We start from the raw sequence: 22140 nt of genomic DNA on the forward strand, positions 1-22140 counted from the left end.
CCTTTACGACCAGTAATAGTTTCCGATGCACATCTGGAGGCATTCTGTAATCTGTGGACTATCAGAGAGTTGATGAATCACAGAAATTGCATCGGGATTGAATACAACGGTCACCATGGGCACTTTCCTCCATGGGAGTAATGTCTCTAACAGTCTACGCTTTTTATCGTTCCCTGGAAGACCAGTAATAGTTTCCGATGCACAACTTGAGTCATTCTGTAATCTGTGGACTATCAGAGTGTTGTTGAAACACAGAAATTGCATCAGGATTAAATACAACAGTAACCATGCGCACTTTCCTCCATGGGAGTAATGTCTCAAACAGTCTACGCTTTGATCGTTCCTTGGAAGAACAGTAGTAGTTTCCGATGCACATCTGGAGGCATTCTGTAATCTGTGGACTATCAGATTGTTGATGAATCACAGAAATTGCATCGGGATTGAATACAACGGTCACCATGCGCACTTTCCTCCATGGGAGTAATGTCTCAAACAGTCTACGCTTTGATCGTTCCCTGGAAGACCAGTAGTAGCTTCCGATGAACAACTGGTGGCATTCTGTAATCTGTGGACTATCAGAGTGTTGATGAATCACAGAAATTGCATCGGGATTGAATACAACGGTCACCATGCGCACTTTCCTCCATGGGAGTAATGTCTCAAACAGTCTACGCTTTGATCGTTCCCTGGAAGACCAGTAGTAGCTTCCGATGAACAACTGGTGGCATTCTGTAATCTGTTTACTATCAGAGTGTTGTTGAAACACAGAAATTGCCTTGGGGTTGAATACAACAGTCACCATGCGCACTTTTCTCCATGGGAGTAATATCTCAAACAGTCTACGCTTTGATCGTTACCTGGAATACCAGTAGTAGTTTCCGATTCACATCTGGAGTCATTCTGTAATCTGTGGACTATCCGAGTGCTAATGAAACACAGAAATTGCATCGGGATTGAATACAACAGTCACCACGACCACTTTCCTCCATGGGAGTAATGTCTCAAACAGTCTACGCTTTGATCGTTCCCTGGAAGAATAGTAGTAGTCCCGATGCACATCTGGAGGCATTCTGTAATCTGTGGACCTTCAAAGCGTTGATGAAACATAGAAATTGCATCGGGATTGAATACAACGGTCACCATGCGCACTTTCCTCCATGGGAGTAATGTCTCAAACAGTCTACGCTTTGATCGTTCCCTGGAAGACCAGTAGTAGTTTCCGATGCACATCTGGACGCATTCTGTAATCTGTGGACCTTCAAAGTGTTGATGAAACGCAGAAATTGCATCGGGATTGAATACAACAGTCACAATGCGCACTTTCCTCCATGGGAGTATTGTCTCAAACAGTTTACGCTTTGATCGTTCCCTGGAAGACCGGTAGTAGTTTCTGATGCACATCTGGAGGCATTCTGTAATCTGTGGACTATGAGAGTGTTGATGAACACTGAAATTGCATCGGGATTGAATACAACAGTCACCATGCGCACCTTCCTCCATGGGAGTAATGTTTCAAACAGTCTATGCTTTGATCGCTCCCTGGAAGACCAGTAGTAGTTTTCGATGCACATCTGGAGGCATTCTGTAATCTGTGGACTATCAGAGTGTTGATGAAACACAGAAATTGCATCGGGATTGAATACAACAGTCACCATGCGCACTTTCCTCCATGGGAGTAATGTCTCAAACAGTCTACGGTTTGATCGTTCCCTGGAAGACCAGTAGTAGTTTCCGATGCACATCAATTGGCATTCTGTAGTCTGTGGACTATCAGAGTGTTGTTGAAAGACAGAGATTGCATGAGGATTAAATATAACAGTAACCATGCGCACTTTCCGCCATGGGAGTAATGTCTCTAACAGTCTACGCTTTTTATCGTTCCCTGGAACGACAGTAGTAGTTTCCGATGCACAACTTGAGTCATTCTGTAATCTGTGGACTATCAGAGTGTTGTTGAAACACAGAAATTGCATCGGGATTGAATACAACAGTCACCACGAGCACTTTCCTCCATGGGAGTAATGTTTCAAACAGTCTACGGTTTGATCGTTCCCTGGAAAACCAGTAGTTGTTTCCGATGCACATCTGGTGGCATTCTGTAGTCTGTGGACTGTCACAGTGTTGTTGAAACACAGAAATTGCATCGGGATTGAATACAACAGTCACCACGACCACTTTCCTCCATGGGAGTAATGTCTCAAACAGTCTACGCTTTGATCGTTCCCTGGAAGACCAGTAGTAGTTTCCGATGCACATCTGGACGCATTCTGTAATCTGTGGACCTTCAAAGTGTTGATGAAACACAGAAATTGCATCGGGATTGAATACCACAGTCACAATGCGCACTTTCCTCCATGGGAGTAGTGCCTCAAACAGTTTACGCTTTGATCGTTCCCTGGAAGACCGGTAGTAGTTTCCGATGCACATCTGGAGGCATTCTGTAATCTGTGGACTATGAGAGTGTTGATGAACACTGAAATTGCATCGGGATTGAATACAACAGTCACCATGAGCACCTTCCTCCATGGGAGTAATGTTTCAAACAGTCTATGCTTTGATCGCTCCCTGGAAGACCAGTAGTAGTTTCCGATGCACATCTGGAGGCATTCTGTAATCTGTGGACTATCAGAGTGTTGATGAAACACAGAAATTGCATCGGGATTGAATACAACAGTAACCATGCGCACTTTCCTCCATGGGAGTAATGTCTCAAACAGTCTACGGTTTGATCGTTCCCTGGAAGACCAGTAATAGTTTACGATGCACATCAGGTGGCTTTCTGTAGTCAGTGGACTATCAGAGTGTTGTTGAAACACAGAAATTGCATCAGGATTAAATACAACAGTAACCATGCGCACTTTCTTCCATGGGAGTAATGTCTCTAACAGTCTACGCTTTTTATCGTTCCCTGGAAGACCAGTAGTAGTTTCCGATGCACATCTGGAGTCATTCTGTAATCTGTGGACTATCAGAGTGTTGTTGAAACACAGAAATTGCATCGGGATTGTTTACAACAGTAACCATGCGCACATTCCTCCATGGGAGTAATGTCTCAAACAGTCTACGGTTTGATCGTTCGCTGGAAGACCAGTATTTGTTTCCGATGCACATCTGGTTGCATTCTGTAGTCTGTGGACTATCAGAGTGTTGTTGAAACACAGAAATTGCATGAGGATTTAATACAACAGTCACCATGCGCACTTTCCTCCATGGGAGTAATGTCTCAAACAGTCTAATCTTTGATCGTTACCACGAAGACCAGTAGTAGTTTCCGATGCACGTCTGGAGGCAATCTGTGATCTGTGGACTATCAGAGTGTTGATGAAACACAGAATTTGCATCGGGATTGAATACAACAGTCACCATTCGCACTTTCCGCCATGGGAGTAATGTCTCAAACAGTCGACGCTCTGATCGTTCCCCGGAAGACCAGTAGTAGTTTCCGATGCACATCTGGAGGCATTCTGTAATCTGTGGACTATCAGAGTGTTGATGAAACGTAGAAATTGCATCGGGATTCAATACAACGGTCACCATGCGCACTTTCCTCCATGGGAGTAATGTCTCAAACTGTCATCGATTTGATCGTTCCCTGAAGACCAGTAGTAGTTTCCGATGCACATCTGGAGGCATTCTGTAATCTGTGGTCTATACAGCTGTTGATGAAAGACAGAAATTGCATCGGCATTGAATACAACAGTCACCATGCGAACTTTCCTGCATGGGAGTAATGTCTCAGTCTATTCTTTGATCGTTCCCAGGAAGACCAGTAGCTGTTTCCGATGCACATCTGGAGGCAATCTGTAATCTGTGGACAATCAGAGTGTTGATGAAACTCAGAAATTGCATTGGGATAGAATACAACAGTCACCATGCGCACTTTCCTCCGTGGGAGTAATGTCACAAACAGTCTACGCTTTGATCGTTCCCTCGAAGACCAGTAGTAGTTTCCGATTCACATCTGGAGGCATTCTGTAACCTGTGGACTATCAGAGTGTTGTTGAAACACAGAAATTGCATCGGGATTTAATACAACAGTCACCATGCGCACTTTCCTCCATGGGAATAATGACTCAAACAGTCTACGCTTTGATCGTTCCCTGGCAGACCAGTAGTAGTTTTCGGTGCACATCTGGAGGTATTATGTAATCTGATGAGTATCTGAGTGTTGATGAAACACAGAAATTGCATCGGGATTGAATACAACTGTCGCCATGCGCACTTTCATCCATGGGAGTAATGTCTCAGTCTATTCTTTGATCGTTCCCAGGAAGACCAGTAGCTATTTCCGATGCACATCTGGAAGCAATCTGTAATCTGTGGACTATCAGAGTGTTCATGAAACTCAGAAATTGCATTGGGATTGAATACAACAGTCACCATGCGCACTTTACTCCGTGGGAGTAATGTCACAAACAGTCTACGCTTTGATCGTTCCCTCGAAGACCAGTAGTAGTTTCCGATGCACATCTGGAGGCATTCTGTAATCTGTGGACTATCAGAGTGTTGATGAAACACAGAAATTGCATCGGGATTGAATACAACAGTCACCATGCGCACTTTCCTCCATGGCAGTAATGTCTCAAACAGTCTACGCTTTGATCATTCCCTTTACGACCAGTAGTAGTTTCCGATGCACATCTTGAGGCATTCTGTAATCTGTGGACTATCTGAATGTTGTTGAAACACAGAAATTGAATCGGAATTGAATACAACAGTCACCATGACCACTTTCCTCCATGGGAGTAATGTCTCAAACAGTCTACGCTTTAATCGTTCCCTGGAAGACCAGTAGTAGTTTCCGTTGCACATCTGGAGGCATTCTGTAATCCGTTTACTATCAGACAGTTTTTGAAACACGGAAATTGCATCGGGATTGAATACAACATTCACCATGCGGACTTTCCTCCATGGGAGGAATGACTCAAACAGTCTACGCGTTGATCGTTCCCTGGAAGACCAGTAGTACTTTCCGATGCACATCTGGAGGCATTCTGTAATCTGTGTACTCTCAGAGTGTTGATGAAACACAGAAATTGCATCGGGATTCAATACAACGGTCGCCATGTGGACTTTCCTCCGTGAGAGTAATGTCTCAAACTGTCATCGATCTTATCGTTCCCTGAGGACCAGTAGTAGTTTCCGATGCACATCTGGAGGCATTCTGCAATCTGTGGTCTATACAGGTGTTGAAGACACACAGAAATTGCATCGGCATTGAATAAAACAGTCACCATGCGAACTTTCCTCCATGGGAGTAATGTCTCAAACAGTCTACGCCTTCATCGTTCCCTGGAGGACCAGTAGTAGTTTCCGATGCACATCTGGATTCATTCTATAATCGGATGAGTATCTGAGTGTTGATGAAACACAGAAATTGCATCGTGATTGAATACAACAGTCACCATGCGCACTTTCCTCCACGGGAGTAATGTCTCAAACAGTCTACGGTTTGATCGTTCCCTGGAAGACCAGTAGTTGTTTCCGATGCACATCTGGTGGCATTCTGTAGTCTGTGGACTATCAGAGTGTTGTTGAAACACAGAAATTGCATCAGGATTAAATACAACAGTAACCGTGCGCACTATCCTCCATGGGTGTAATGTCTCTAACAGTCTACGCTTTTTATCGTTCCCTGGAAGACCAGTAATAGTTTCCGATGCACAACTTGAGTCATTCTGTAATCTGTGGACTAACAGAGTGTTGTTGAAACACAGAAATTGCATCAGGATTAAATACAACAGTAACCATGCGCACTTTCCTCCATGGGAGTAATGTCTCAAACAGTCTACGCTTTGATCGTTCCTTGGAAGATCAGTAGTAGTTTCCGATGAACATCTGGAGGCATTCTGTAATCTGTGGACTATGAGAGTGTTGATGAACACTGAAATTGCATCGGGATTGAATACAACAGTCACCATGCGCACCTTCCTCCATGGCAGTAATGTCTCAAACAGTCTACGCTTTGATCGCTCCCTCGAATACCAGTAGTAGTTTCCGATGCACATCTGGAGGAATTCTGTAATCTGTGGACTATCAGAGTGTTGATGAATCACAGAAATTGCATCGGGATTGAATACAACGGTCACCATGCGCACTTTCCTCCATGGGAGTAATGTCTCAAACAGTCTACGCTTTGATCGTCACCTGCAATACCAGTAGTAGTTTCCGATTCACATCTGGAGGCATTCTGTAATCTGTGGACTATCCGAGTGCTAATGAAACACAGAATTTGCATCGGGATTGAATACAACAGTCACCACGACCACTTTCCTCCATGGGAGTAATGTCCCAAACAGTCTACGCTTTAATCGTTCCCTGGAAGAACAGTAGTAGTCCCGATGCACATCTGGAGGCATTCTGTAATCTGTGGACCTTCAAAGTGTTGATGAAACACAGAAATTGCATCGGGATTGAATACAACAGTCACCATGCGCACTTTCCTCCATGGGAGTAATGTCTCAAACAGTCTACGCTTTTATCGTTCCCTGGAAGACCAGTAGTAGTTTCCGATGCACATCTGGACGCATTCTGTAATCTGTGGAACTTCAAAGTGTTGATGAAACACAGAAATTGCATCAGGATTGAATACAACAGTCACAATGCGCACTTTCCTCCATGGGAGTAATGTCTCAAACAGTTTACGCTTTGATCGTTCCCTGGAAGACCGGTAGTAGTTTCCGATGCACATCTGGAGGCATTCTGTAATGAGTGGACTATGAGAGTGTTGATGAACACTGAAATTGCATCGGGATTGAATACAACAGTCACCATACGCACCTTAATCCATGGGAGTAGTGTCTCAAACAGTCTATGCTTTGATCGCTCCCTGGAAGACCAGTAGTAGTTTCCGATGCACATCTGGAGGCATTCTGTAATCTGTGGACTATCAGAGTGTTGATGAAACACAGATATTGCATCGGGATTGATTATAACAGTAACCATGCGCACTTTCCTCCATGGGAGTAATGTCTCAAACAGTCTACGGTTTGGTCGTTCCCTGGAAGACCAGTAGTAGTTTCCGATGCACATCAATTGGCATTCTGTAGTCTGTGGACTATCAGAGTGTTGTTGAAACACAGAAATTGCATCAGGATTAAATATAACAGTAACCATGCGCACTTTCCTCCATGGGAGTAATATCTCTAACAGTCTACGCTTTTTATCGTTCCCTGGAAGGCCAGTAGTAGTTTCCGATGCACAACGTGAGTCATTCTGTAATCTGTGGACTATCAGAGTGTTGTTGAAACACAGAAATTGCATCGGGATTGTATACAACAGTCACCATGCGCACTTTCCTCCATGGGTGTAATGTCTCAAACAGTCTGCGCTTTGATCATTCCCTTTACGACCAGTAGTAGTTTCCGATGCACATCTGGAGGCATTCTGTAATCTGTGGACTATCAGAGAGTTGATGAATCACAGAAATTGCATCGGGATTGAATACAACAGTCACAATGCGCACTTTCCTCCATGGGAGTAATGTCTCAAACAGTTTACCCTTTGATCGTTCCCTGGAAGACCGGTAGTAGTTTCCGATGCACATCTGGAGGCATTCTGTAATCAGTGGACTATGAGAGTGTTGATGAACACTGAAATTGCATCGGGATTGAATACAACAGTCACCATGCGCACCTTAATCCATGGGAGTAATGTCTCAAACAGTCTATGCTTTGATCGCTCCCTGGAAGACCAGTAGTAGTTTCCGATGCACATCTGGAGGCATTCTGTAATCTGTGGACTATCAGAGTGTTGATGAAACACAGAAATTGCATCGGGATTAAAACAACAGTAACCATGCCACTTTCCTTCATGGGAGTAATGTCTCAAACAGTCTACGGTTTGATCGTTCCCTGGAAGACCAGTAGTAGTTTCCGATGCACATCAATTGGCATTCTGTAGTCTGTGGACTATCAGAGTGTTGTTGAAACACAGAAATTGCATCAGGATTAAATATAACAGTAACCATGCGCACTTTCCTCCATGGGAGTAATGTCTCTAACAGTCTACGCTTTTTATCGTTCCCTGGAAGAACAGTAGTAGTTTCCGATGCACATCTGGAGGCATTCTGTAATCACTGGACTATCAGTGTGTTGATGACACACAGAAATTCCATCGGGATTGTATACAACAGTCACCATGCGCACTTTCCTCCATGGCTGTAATGTCTCAAACAGTCTGCGCTTTGATCATTCCCTTTACGACCAGTAATAGTTTCCGATGCACATCTGGAGGCATTCTGTAATCTGTGGACTATCAGAGAGTTGATGAATCACAGAAATTGCATCGGGATTGAATACAACGGTCACCATGGGCACTTTCCTCCATGGGAGTAATGTCTCTAACAGTCTACGCTTTTTATCGTTCCCTGGAAGACCAGTAATAGTTTCCGATGCACAACTTGAGTCATTCTGTAATCTGTGGACTATCAGAGTGTTGTTGAAACACAGAAATTGCATCAGGATTAAATACAACAGTATCCATGCGCACTTTCCTCCATGGGAGTAATGTCTCAAACAGTCTACGCTTTGATCGTTCCTTGGAAGAACAGTAGTAGTTTCCGATGCACATCTGGAGGCATTCTGTAATCTGTGGACTATCAGAGTGTTGATGAATCACAGAAATTGCATCGGGATTGAATACAACGGTCACCATGCGCACTTTCCTCCATGGGAGTAATGTCTCAAACAGTCTACGCTTTGATCGTTCCCTGGAAGACCAGTAGTAGCTTCCGATGAACAACTGGTGGCATTCTGTAATCTGTTTACTATCAGAGTGTTGTTGAAACACAGAAATTGCCTTGGGGTTGAATACAACAGTCACCATGCGCACTTTTCTCCATGGGAGTAATATCTCAAACAGTCTACGCTTTGATCGTTACCTGGAATACCAGTAGTAGTTTCCGATTCACATCTGGAGTCATTCTGTAATCTGTGGACTATCCGAGTGCTAATGAAACACAGAAATTGCATCGGGATTGAATACAACAGTCACCACGACCACTTACCTCCATGGGAGTAATGTCTCAAACAGTCTACGCTTTGATCGTTCCCTGGAAGAATAGTAGTAGTCCCGATGCACATCTGGAGGCATTCTGTAATCTGTGGACCTTCAAAGCGTTGATGAAACATAGAAATTGCATCGGGATTGAATACAACCGTCACCATGCGCACTTTCCTCCATGGGAGTAATGTCTCAAACAGTCTACGCTTTGATCGTTCCCTGGAAGACCAGTAGTAGTTTCCGATGCACATCTGGACGCATTCTGTAATCTGTGGACCTTCAAAGTGTTGATGAAACGCAGAAATTGCATCGGGATTGAATACAACAGTCACAATGCGCACATTCCTCCATGGGAGTATTGTCTCAAACAGTTTACGCTTTGATCGTTCCCTGGAAGACCGGTAGTAGTTTCTGATGCACATCTGGAGGCATTCTGTAATCTGTGGACTATGAGAGTGTTGATGAACACTGAAATTGCATCGGGATTGAATACAACAGTCACCATGCGCACCTTCCTCCATGGGAGTAATGTTTCAAACAGTCTATGCTTTGATCGCTCCCTGGAAGACCAGTAGTAGTTTTCGATGCACATCTGGAGGCATTCTGTAATCTGTGGACTATCAGAGTGTTGATGAAACACAGAAATTGCATCGGGATTGAATACAACAGTCACCATGCGCACTTTCCTCCATGGGAGTAATGTCTCAAACAGTCTACGGTTTGATCGTTCCCTGGAAGACCAGTAGTAGTTTCCGATGCACATCAATTGGCATTCTGTAGTCTGTGGACTATCAGAGTGTTGTTGAAAGACAGAGATTGCATGAGGATTAAATATAACAGTAACCATGCGCACTTTCCGCCATGGGAGTAATGTCTCTAACAGTCTACGCTTTTTATCGTTCCCTGGAACGACAGTAGTAGTTTCCGATGCACAACTTGAGTCATTCTGTAATCTGTGGACTATCAGAGTGTTGTTGAAACACAGAAATTGCATCGGGATTGAATACAACAGTAACCACGAGCACTTTCCTCCATGGGAGTAATGTTTCAAACAGTCTACGGTTTGATCGTTCCCTGGAAGACCAGTAGTTGTTTCCGATGCACATCTGGTGGCATTCTGTAGTCTGTGGACTATCACAGTGTTGTTGAAACACAGAAATTGCATCGGGATTGAATACAACAGTCACCACGACCACTTTCCTCCATGGGAGTAATGTCTCAAACAGTCTACGCTTTGATCGTTCCCTGGAAGACCAGTAGTAGTTTCCGATGCACATCTGGACGCATTCTGTAATCTGTGGACCTTCAAAGTGTTGATGAAACACAGAAATTGCATCGGGATTGAATACCACAGTCACAATGCGCACTTTCCTACATGGGAGTAGTGCCTCAAACAGTTTACGCTTTGATCGTTCCCTGGAAGACCGGTAGTAGTTTCCGATGCACATCTGGAGGCATTCTGTAATCTGTGGACTATGAGAGTGTTGATGAACACTGAAATTGCATCGGGATTGAATACAACAGTCACCATGCGCACCTTCCTCCATGGGAGTAATGTTTCAAACAGTCTATGCTTTGATCGCTCCCTGGAAGACCAGTAGTAGTTTCCGATGCACATCTGGAGGCATTCTGTAATCTGTGGACTATCAGAGTGTTGATGAAACACAGAAATTGCATCGGGATTGAATACAACAGTAACCATGCGCACTTTCCTCCATGGGAGTAATGTCTCAAACAGTCTACGGTTTGATCGTTCCCTGGAAGACCAGTAATAGTTTACGATGCACATCAGGTGGCTTTCTGTAGTCAGTGGACTATCAGAGTGTTGTTGAAACACAGAAATTGCATCAGGATTAAATACAACAGTAACCATGCGCACTTTCTTCCATGGGAGTAATGTCTCTAACAGTCTACGCTTTTTATCGTTCCCTGGAAGACCAGTAGTAGTTTCCGATGCACATCTGGAGTCATTCTGTAATCTGTGGACTATCAGAGTGTTGTTGAAACACAGAAATTGCATCGGGATTGTTTCCAACAGTAACCATGCGCACATTCCTCCATGGGAGTAATGTCTCAAACAGTCTACGGTTTGATCGTTCGCTGGAAGACCAGTATTTGTTTCCGATGCACATCTGGTTGCATTCTGTAGTCTGTGGACTATCAGAGTGTTGTTGAAACACAGAAATTGCATCAGGATTTAATACAACAGTCACCATGCGCACTTTCCTCCATGGGAGTAATGTCTCAAACAGTCTAATCTTTGATCGTTACCACGAAGACCAGTAGTAGTTTCCGATGCACGTCTGGAGGCAATCTGTGATCTGTGGACTATCAGAGTGTTGATGAAACACAGAATTTGCATCGGGATTGAATACAACAGTCACCATTCGCACTTTCCGCCATGGGAGTAATGTCTCAAACAGTCGACGCTCTGATCGTTCCCTGGAAGACCAGTAGTAGTTTCCGATGCACATCTGGAGGCATTCTGTAATCTGTGGACTATCAGAGTGTTGATGAAACGTAGAAATTGCATCGGGATTCAATACAACGGTCACCATGCGCACTTTCCTCCATGGGAGTAATGTCTCAAACTGTCATCGATTTGATCGTTCCCTGAAGACCAGTAGTAGTTTCCGATGCACATCTGGAGGCATTCTGTAATCTGTGGTCTATACAGCTGTTGATGAAAGACAGAAATTGCATCGGCATTGAATACAACAGTCACCATGCGAACTTTCCTGCATGGGAGTAATGTCTCAGTCTATTCTTTGATCGTTCCCAGGAAGACCAGTAGCTGTTTCCGATGCACATCTGGAGGCAATCTGTAATCTGTGGACAATCAGAGTGTTGATGAAACTCAGAAATTGCATTGGGATAGAATACAACAGTCACCATGCGCACTTTCCTCCGTGGGAGTAATGTCACAAACAGTCTACGCTTTGATCGTTCCCTCGAAGACCAGTAGTAGTTTCCGATTCACATCTGGAGGCATTCTGTAACCTGTGGACTATCAGAGTGTTGTTGAAACACAGAAATTGCATCGGGATTTAATACAACAGTCACCATGCGCACTTTCCTCCATGGGAATAATGACTCAAACAGTCTACGCTTTGATCGTTCCCTGGCAGACCAGTAGTAGTTTTCGGTGCACATCTGGAGGCATTATGTAATCTGATGAGTATCTGAGTGTTGATGAAACACAGAAATTGCATCGGGATTGAATACAACTGTCACCATGCGCACTTTCATCCATGGGAGTAATGTCTCAGTCTATTCTTTGATCGTTCCCAGGAAGACCAGTAGCTATTTCCGATGCACATCTGGAAGCAATCTGTAATCTGTGGACTATCAGAGTGTTCATGAAACTCAGAAATTGCATTGGGATTGAATACAACAGTCACCATGCGCACTTTACTCCGTGGGAGTAATGTCACAAACAGTCTACGCTTTGATCGTTCCCTCGAAGACCAGTAGTAGTTTCCGATGCACATCTGGAGGCATTCTGTAATCTGTGGACTATCAGAGTGTTGATGAAACACAGAAATTGCATCGGGATTGAATACAACAGTCACCATGCGCACTTTCCTCCATGGCAGTAATATCTCAAACAGTCTACGCTTTGATCATTCCCTTTACGACCAGTAGTAGTTTCCGATGCACATCTTGAGGCATTCTGTAATCTGTGGACTATCTGAATGTTGTTGAAACACAGAAATTGAATCGGAATTGAATACAACAGTCACCATGACCACTTTCCTCCATGGGAGTAATGTCTCAAACAGTCTACGCTTTAATCGTTCCCTGGAAGACCAGTAGTAGTTTCCGTTGCACATCTGGAGGCATTCTGTAATCCGTTTACTATCAGACAGTTTTTGAAACACGGAAATTGCATCGGGATTGAATACAACATTCACCATGCGGACTTTCCTCCATGGGAGGAATGACTCAAACAGTCTACGCCTTGATCGTTCCCTGGAAGACCAGTAGTACTTTCCGATGCACATCTGGAGGCATTCTGTAATCTGTGTACTCTCAGAGTGTTGATGAAACACAGAAATTGCATCGGGATTCAATACAACGGTCGCCATGTGCACTTTCCTCCGTGAGAGTAATGTCTCAAACTGTCATCGATCTTATCGTTCCCTGAGGACCAGTAGTAGTTTCCGATGCACATCTGGAGGCATTCTGCAATCTGTGGTCTATACAGGTGTTGAAGACACACAGAAATTGCATCGGCATTGAATAAAACAGTCACCATGCGAACTTTCCTCCATGGGAGTAATGTCTCAAACAGTCTACGCCTTCATCGTTCCCTGGAGGACCAGTAGTAGTTTCCGATGCACATCTGGAGGCATTCTATAATCGGATGAGTATCTGAGTGTTGATGAAACACAGAAATTGCATCGTGATTGAATACAACAGTCACCATGCGCACTTTCCTCCACGGGAGTAATGTCTCAAACAGTCTACGATTTGATCGTTCCCTGGAAGACCAGTAGTTGTTTCCGATGCACATCTGGTATCATACTGTAGTTTGTGCACTAACAGAGTGTTGATGAAACACAGAAATTGCATCGTTATTGAATACAACTGTCACCATTCGCACTTTCCTCCACAAGAGTAATGTCTCAAACATTCTATGCTTTGATCGTTCCCTGGAAGACCAGTAGTAGTTTCCGATGCACATCTGGAGGCATTCTGTAATCTGTGGACCTTCAAAGTGTTGATGAAACACAGAAATTGCATCGGTATTGAATACAACAGTCACCATGACCACTTTCCTCCATGGGAGTAATTCCCAAACAGTCTACGCCTTGATCGTTGTCTGGAAGAAAAGTAGTAGTTTCCGATGCACTTCTGGAGTCATTCTGTAATCTGTGGCCTGTCAGAATGTTGATGAAAAACAGAAAATGCATCGGGATTGAGTACAAAAGACACCATGCGCACTTTCCTCCATAGGAGTAATGTCGCAAACAGTTTACGCTTTGATCGTTCCCTGGAAGACCAGTAGTAGTTTCCGATGCACATCTGGACTCATTCTGTAATCTGTGGAACTCCAAAGTGTTGATGAAACACAGAAATTTCATCGGGATTGAATACAACAGTGACCATGCCACTTTCGTCCATGGGAGTAATGTCTCCAACAGTCTACGCTTTGATCGTTCCCTGGAAGAACAGTAGTAGTTTCCGATGCACATCTGGAGGAATTCTGTAATCTGTGGACTATCAGAGTGTTGATGAAACACAGAAATAGCATCAGGACTGAATAAAACAGTCACCATGCGCACTTTCTCCACGGGAGTAATTTCTCAAACAGTCTACGTTTTGATCGTTCCCTGGAAGACCAGTATGAGTTTCCGATGCACATCTGGAGCCATTCTGTAATCTGTGGACTATCAGAGGGTTGATGAAACACAGAAATTGCATCGGGATTGAATACAACAGTAACCATGCCACTTTCGTCCATGCGAGTAATGTCTCAAACAGTCTACGCTTTGATCGTTCCCTGGAAGAACAGTAGTAGTTTCCGATGCACATCTGGAGCCATTCTGCAATCTGTGGACTATCAGAGGGTTGATGAAACACAGAAATTGCATCGGGATTGAATACAAAAGTCACCATGCGCACTTTCCTCCACGGGAGAAATGTCTCAAACAGTTTATGCTTTGATCGTTTACTCGAAGACCAGTAGTAGTTTCCGATGCACATCTGGAGGCATTCTGTAATCTGTGGACCTTCAAAGTGTTGATGAAACACAGAAACTGCATCGTGATTGAATACAACATTCACCATGCGCACTTTCCTCCATGGGAGTAATGTCCCAATCAGTCTATTCTTTGATTGTACCCACGAAGACCAGTGGTAGTTTCCGATGCACATCTGGAAACAGTCTGTAATCTGTGGACTATCAGAGTGTTGATGAAACACAGAAATTGCATCGGGATGAATACAACAGTCACCATGCGCACTTTCCTCCATGGGAGTAATGTCTCAATCAGTCTATTCTTTGATTGTTCCCACGATGACCAGTAGTAGTTTCCGATGCACATCTGGAAACAGTCTGTAATCTGTGGACTATCAGAGTGTTGATGAAACACAGAAATTGCATCGGGATGAATACAACAGTCACCATTCGCACTTTCGTCCATGGGAGTAATGTCTCAAACATTCTACGATTTGATCGTTCCCTGTTAGACCAGTAGTAGTTTCCGATGCACATCTGGAGGCATTCTGTAATCTGTGGACCTTCAAAGTGTTGATGAAACACAGAAATTGCATCGGGATTGAATACAACAGTCACCATGACCACTTTCCTCCATGGGATTAATGTCTCAAACAGTCTACGTTTTAATCGTCCCCTGGAAGACCAGTAGTAGTTTCCGATGCACATCTGGAGGCATTCTGTAATCTGTGGACTATCAGGGTGTTGATGAAACACAGAAATTGCATCGGGATTGAATACAACAGTAACCATGCCACTTTCGTCCATGGGAGTAATGTCTCAAACAGTCTACGCTTTGATCGTCCCTGGAAGAACAGTAGTAGTTTCCGATGCTCATCTGGAGGCATTCTGTAATCTGTGGACTATCAGAGTGTTGATGAAACACAGAAATAGCATCGAGATTGAATACAACAGTCACCATGCGCACTTTCTCCACGGGAGTAATGTCTCAAACAGTCTACGCTTAGATCGTTCCCTGGAAGACTAGTATGAGTTTCCGATGCACATCTCTAGCCATTCTCTAATCTGTGGACTATCAGAGGGTTGATGAAACACAGAAATTGAATCGGGATTGAATACAACAGTCACCATTCGCACTTTCCTCCATTGGAGTAATGTCTCAAACAGTCTACGCTTTGATCGTTCCCTGGAAGACCAGTAGTACTTTCAGATGCACATCTCGAGGCATTCTGTAATTTGTGGACTATCAGAGTGTTGATGAAACACAGAAATTTCATCTGGATTGTATACAACAGTCACCATGCGCCCTTTTCCCCATGGGAGTAATGACTCAAACATTCTACGCTTTGATCGTTCCCTGTTAGACCAGTAGTAGTTTCCGATGCACATCGGGACTCATTCTGTAATCTGTGGACTATCAGAGTGTTGATGACACACAGAAATTGCATCGGGATTGTATACAACAGTCCCCTTGCGCACTTTCCTCCATGGGTGTAATGTCTCAAACAGTATGCGCTTTGATCATTCCCTTTACGACCAGTAGTAGTTTCCGATGCACATCTGGAGGGATTCTGTAATCTGTGGACTATAAGAGTGTTGATGAAACACAGAAATGCATCGGGATCGAGTACAACAGTCACCATGCCCACTTTCCTCCATGAGAGTAATGTCTCAAACAGTCTACGCTTTGATCGTTCCCTGGAAGACCAGTAGTAGTTTCCGATGCACATCTGGACTCATTCTGTAATCTGTGGACTTTCAAAGTGTTGATGAAACACAGAAATTGCATCGTGATTGAATACAACAGTCACCATGCGCACTTTCCTCCATGGGAGTAATGTCTCAAACAGTCTACGCTTTGATCGTTCCCTGGAAGACCAGTAGTAGTTTCCGAAGCACATCTGGAGGAATACTGTAATCTGTGGACTATCAGAGTGTTGATGAATCACAGAAATTGCATCAGGATTAAATACAACAGTAACCATGCGCACTTTCCTCCATGGGAGTAATGTCTCAAACAGTCTACGCTTTGATCGTTCCTTGGAAGAACAGTAGTAGTTTCCGATGCACATCTGGAGGCATTCTGTAATCTGTGGACTATGAGAGTGTTGATGAACACTGAAATTGCATCGGGATTGAATACAACAGTCACCATGCGCACCTTCCTCCATGGGAGTAATGTCTCAAACAGTCTACGCTTTGATCGCTCCCTCGAATACCAGTAGTAGTTTCCGATGCACATCTGGAGGAATTCTGTAATCTGTTTACTATCAGAGTGTTGTTGAAACACATAAATTGCCTTGGGCTTGAATACAACAGTCACCATGCGCACTTTTCTCCATGGGAGTAATATCTCAAACAGTCTACGCTTTGATCGTTACCTGGAATACCAGTAGTAGTTTCCGATTCACATCTGGAGGCATTCTGTAATCTGTGGACTATGAGAGTGTTGATGAACACTGAAATTGCATCGGGATTGAATACAACAGTCACCATGCGCACCTTCCTCCATGGGAGTAACGTCTCAAACAGTCTATGCTTTGATCGCTCCCTGGAAGACCAGTAGTAGTTTCCGATGCACATCTGGAGGCATTCTGTAATCTGTGGACTATCAGAGTGTTGATGAAACACAGAAATTGCATCGGGATTGAATACAACAGTAACCATGCGCACTTTCCTCCATGGGAGTAATGTCTCAAACAGTCTACGGTTTGATCGTTCCCTGGAAGACCAGTAGTAGTTTCCGATGCACATCAGGTTGCATTCTGTAGTCAGAGGACTATCAGAGTGTTGTTGAAACACAGAAATTGCATCGGGATTGAATACAACAGTAACCATGCGCACTTTCCTCCATGGGAGTAATGTCTCTAACAGTCCACGCTTTTTATCGTTCCCTGGAAGATCAGTAGTAGTTTCCGATGCACTTCTGGAGTCATTCTGTAATCTGTGGACTATCAGAGTGTTGTTGAAACACAGAAATTGCATCGGGATTGATTACAACAGTAACCATGCACACTTTCCTCCATGGGAGTAATGTCTCAAACAGTCTACGGTTTGATCGTTCGCTGGAAGACCAGTATTTGTTTCCGATGCACATCTGGTTGCATTCTGTAGTCTGTGGACTATCAGAGTGTTGTTGAAACACAGAAATTGCATCAGGATTTAATACAACAGTCACCATGCGCACTTTCCTCCATGGGAGTAATGTCTCAAACAGTCTATCCTTTGATCGTTTCCAAGAAGACCAGTAGTAGTTTCCGATGCACATCTGGAGGCATTCTGTAATCTGTGGTCTATACAGCTGTTGATGAAAGACAGAAATTGCATCGGCATTGAATACAACAGTCACCATGCGAACTTTCCTCCATGGGAGTAACGTCTCAAACAGTCTACGACTTGATCATTCCCTGGACGACCAGTAGTAGTTTCCGATGCACATCTGGAGGCTTTCTGTAATCTGTGGACTATCAGAGTGTTGTTGAAACACAGAAATTGCATCGGGATTTAATACAACAGTCACCTTGCGCAGTTTCCTCCATGGGAATAGTGACTCAAACAGTCTACGCTTTGATCGTTCCCTGGCAGACCAGTAGTAGTTTTCGGTGCACATCTGGAGTCATTCTGTAATCTGATGAGTATCTGAGTGTTGATGAAACACAGAAATTGCATCGGGATTGAATACAACTGTCACCATGCGCACTTTCATCCATGGGAGTAATGTCTCCGTCTATTCTTTGATCGTTCCCAGGAAGACCAGTAGCTGTTTCCGATGCACATCTTGAGGCAATCTGTAATCTCTGGACTATCAGAGTGTTGATGAAACTCAGAAATTGCATTTGGATTGAATACAACAGTCACCATGCGCACTTTCCTCCGTGGGAGTAATGTGACAAACAGTCTACGCTTTGATCGTTCCCTCGAAGACCAGTAGTAGTTTTCGATGCACATCTGGAGGCATTCTGTAATCTGTGGACTATCAGAGTGTTGATGAAACACAGAAATTGCATCGGGTTTGAATACAACAGTCACTATGCGCACTTTCCTCCATGGGAGTAATGTCTCAAACAGTCTATGCTTTGATCTTTCCCTCGAAGACCAGTAGTAGTTTCCGATGCACATCTGGAGGCATTCTGTAATCTGTGGACCTTCAAAGTTTTGATGAAACACAGAAATTGCTTCGGGATTGAATACAACAGTCACCATGCGCACTTTCCTCCACGGAGTAATGTCTCAAACAGTCTACGCTTTGATCGTAACCTGGAAGACCAGTAGTTGTTTCCGGTGCACATCTTGTATCATTCTGTAATCTGTGCACTATCAGAGTGTTGATGAAACACAGGAATTGCATCGGGATTGAATACAACAGTCACAATTCGCACTTTCTTCCACAGGATTAATGTCCCAAACAGTTCACGCTTTGATCGTTCCCTGGAAGACCAGTAGTAGTTTCCGATGCACATCTGGAGGCATTCTGTAATCTGTGGACCTTCAAAGTGTTGATGATACACAGAAATTGCATCGGGATTGAATACAACATTCACCATGACCACTTTCCTCCAACGGAGTAATTCTCAAACAGTCTACGCCTTGATCGTTCCCTGGAAGAAAAGTAGTAGTTTCCGATGCACATCTGGAGGCATTCTGTAATCTGTGGACTATCTGAGTGTTGATGAAACACAGAAATTGCATCGGGATTGAATACAACAGTCACCATGCGCACTTTCCCCCATGGGAGTAATGTCTCAAACATTCTACGCTTTGATCGTTCCCTGTTAGATTAGTAGTAGTTTCCGATGCACATCTAGAGGCATTCTGTAATCTGTGGACTATCAGAGTGTTGATGACACACAGAAATTGCATCGGGATTGAATACAACAGTCACCATGCGCATTTTCCCCCATGGGAGTAATGTCTCAAACAGTCTACGCTTTGATCATTCCCTTTACGACCAGTAGTAGTTTCCGACGCATATCTTGAGGCATTCTGTAATCTGTGGACTATCAGAATGTTGTTGAAACACAGAAATTGCATCGGAATTGAATACGACAGTCTCCATGACCACTTCCCTCCATGGGAGTAATGTCTCAAACAGTCTACGCTTTAATCGTTCCCTGGAAGACCAGTAGTAGTTTCCGTTGCACATCTGGAGGCATTCTGTAATCCGTTTACTATCAGACAGTTTTTGGAACACGGAAATTGCATCGGGATTGAATACAACATTCACCATGCGGACTTTCCTCCATGGGAGGAATGACTCAAACAGTCTACGCTTTGATCGTTCCCTGGAAGACCAGTAGTAGTTTCCGATGTACATCTGGTGGATTCAGTAATCTGTGGACTATCAGAGTGTTGTTGAAACACAGAAATTGCATCGGGATTGAATACAACGGTCACCATCCGCACTTTCCTCCATGGGAGTAATGTCTCAAAAAGTCTACGCTTTGATCGTTCCCTGGGAGACCAGTAGTAGTTTCGATTCACATGTGCAGGCATTCTGTAATCTGTGGACGTTCAAAGTGTTGATGAAACACAGAAATTGCATCGGGATTGTATACAACAGTCACCATGCGCACTTTCCACCGGGCGAGTAATGTCAGAAACAGTCTACGGTTTGATCGTTCCCTGGAAGACCAGTAGTAGTTTACGATGCACATCTGGAGGCATTATGTAATCTGTGGACTATCTGAGTGTTGATGAAACACAGAAATTGCATCGGGACTCAATACAACAGTCACCATGCACACTATCCCCCATGGGAGTAATGTCTCAAACATTCTACGCTTTGATCGTTCCCTGGAAGACCAGTAGTAGTTTCCGATGCACATCCGGAGGCATTCTGTATCTGTGGACTATCAGAGTGTTGATGAAACACAGAAATTGCATCGGGATTGAATACAACAGTCACCATGCTCACTTTCTTCCACGGGAGTAATGTCTCAAACAGTCTACGCTTTGATCGTTTCCAGGAAGACCAGTAGTAGTTTCCGATGCACATCTGGACTCATTGTGTAATCTCTGGACCATCAAAGTGTTGATGAAACACAGAAATTGCATCGGGATGGAATACAACAGTCACAATGCGCACTTTCCTCCATGGGAGTAATGTCTCAAACAGTTTACGCTTTGATCGCTGCCTGGAAGACCAGTAGTAGTTTCCGATGCAAATCTGGAGGCATTCTGTAATCTGTGGACTAAGAGAGTGTTGATTAACACTGAAATTCCATCGGGATTGAATACAACAGTCACCATGCGCAGCTTCCTCCATGGGAGTAATGTCTCAAACAGTCTACGCTTTGATCGCTCCCTGGAAGACCAGTAGTAGTTCTCGATGCACATCTTGAGGAATTCTGTAATCTGTGGACTATCAGAGTGTTGTTGAAACACTGCAATTGCATCGGGATTGATTACAACAGGCACCATGCGCACTTTCCTCCATGGGAGTAATGTCTCAAACAGTCTACGCTTTGATCGTACCCTGGAAGACCAGTCGTATTTTCCGATGCACATCTGGAGGCATTCTGTAATCTGTGGACAATCTGAGTGCTAATGAAACACAGAAATTGCATCGGGATTGAATACAACAGTCACCATGACCACTTTCCTCCATGGGAGTAATGTCTCAAACAGTCTACGCTTTAATCGTTCCCTGGAAGACCAGTAGTAGTTTCCGATGCACATCTGGAGGCATTCTGTAACCTGTGGACTATCAGATTGTTGTTGAAATACAGAAATTGCATCGGGATTGAATACAGCAGTCACCATGAGCACTTTCCTCCATGGGAGAAATGTCTCAAACAGTCTACGCTTCGATCGTTCCTTGAAGACCAGTAGTTGTTTCCGTTGCACATCTGGAGGCATTCTGTAATCTGTGGACTATCAGAGTGTTGTTGAAACACAGAAATTGAATCGGGATTGAATACAAGAGCAAGCATGCGCACTTTCCTCCATGGGAGTAATGTCTCAAACAGTCTACGCTTTAATCGTTCCCTGGAAGACCAGTAGAAGTTTCCGATGCACATCTGGAGGCATTCTGTAATCTGTGGACTATCAGATTGTTGTTGAAACACAGAAATTGCATCGGGATTGAATACAGCAGTCACCATGAGCACTTTCCTCCATGGGAGTAATATCTCAAACAGTCTATGCTTTGATCGTTCCCTGGAAGCCCAGTAGTAGTTTCCGATGCACATCTGGAGGCATTCTGTAATCTGTTTACTATCAGAGTGTTGTTGAAACACGGAAATTCCATCGGGATTGAATACAACAGTCACCTTGCGGACTTTCCCCCATGGGAGTAATGTCTCAAACAGTCTACGCTTTGATCGTTCTCTGGAAGACCAGTAGTACTTTCCGATGCATATGTGGAGGCATTCTGTAATCTGTGGACTATCAGAGTGTTGCTGAAACACTGAAATTGCATCGGGATTGAATACAACAGCCTCCATGCCCACTTT

Source organism: Schistocerca gregaria, unplaced genomic scaffold (genome assembly GCF_023897955.1).
Source record: "Schistocerca gregaria isolate iqSchGreg1 unplaced genomic scaffold, iqSchGreg1.2 ptg000174l, whole genome shotgun sequence".
Lineage (NCBI taxonomy): Eukaryota > Metazoa > Arthropoda > Insecta > Orthoptera > Acrididae > Schistocerca > Schistocerca gregaria.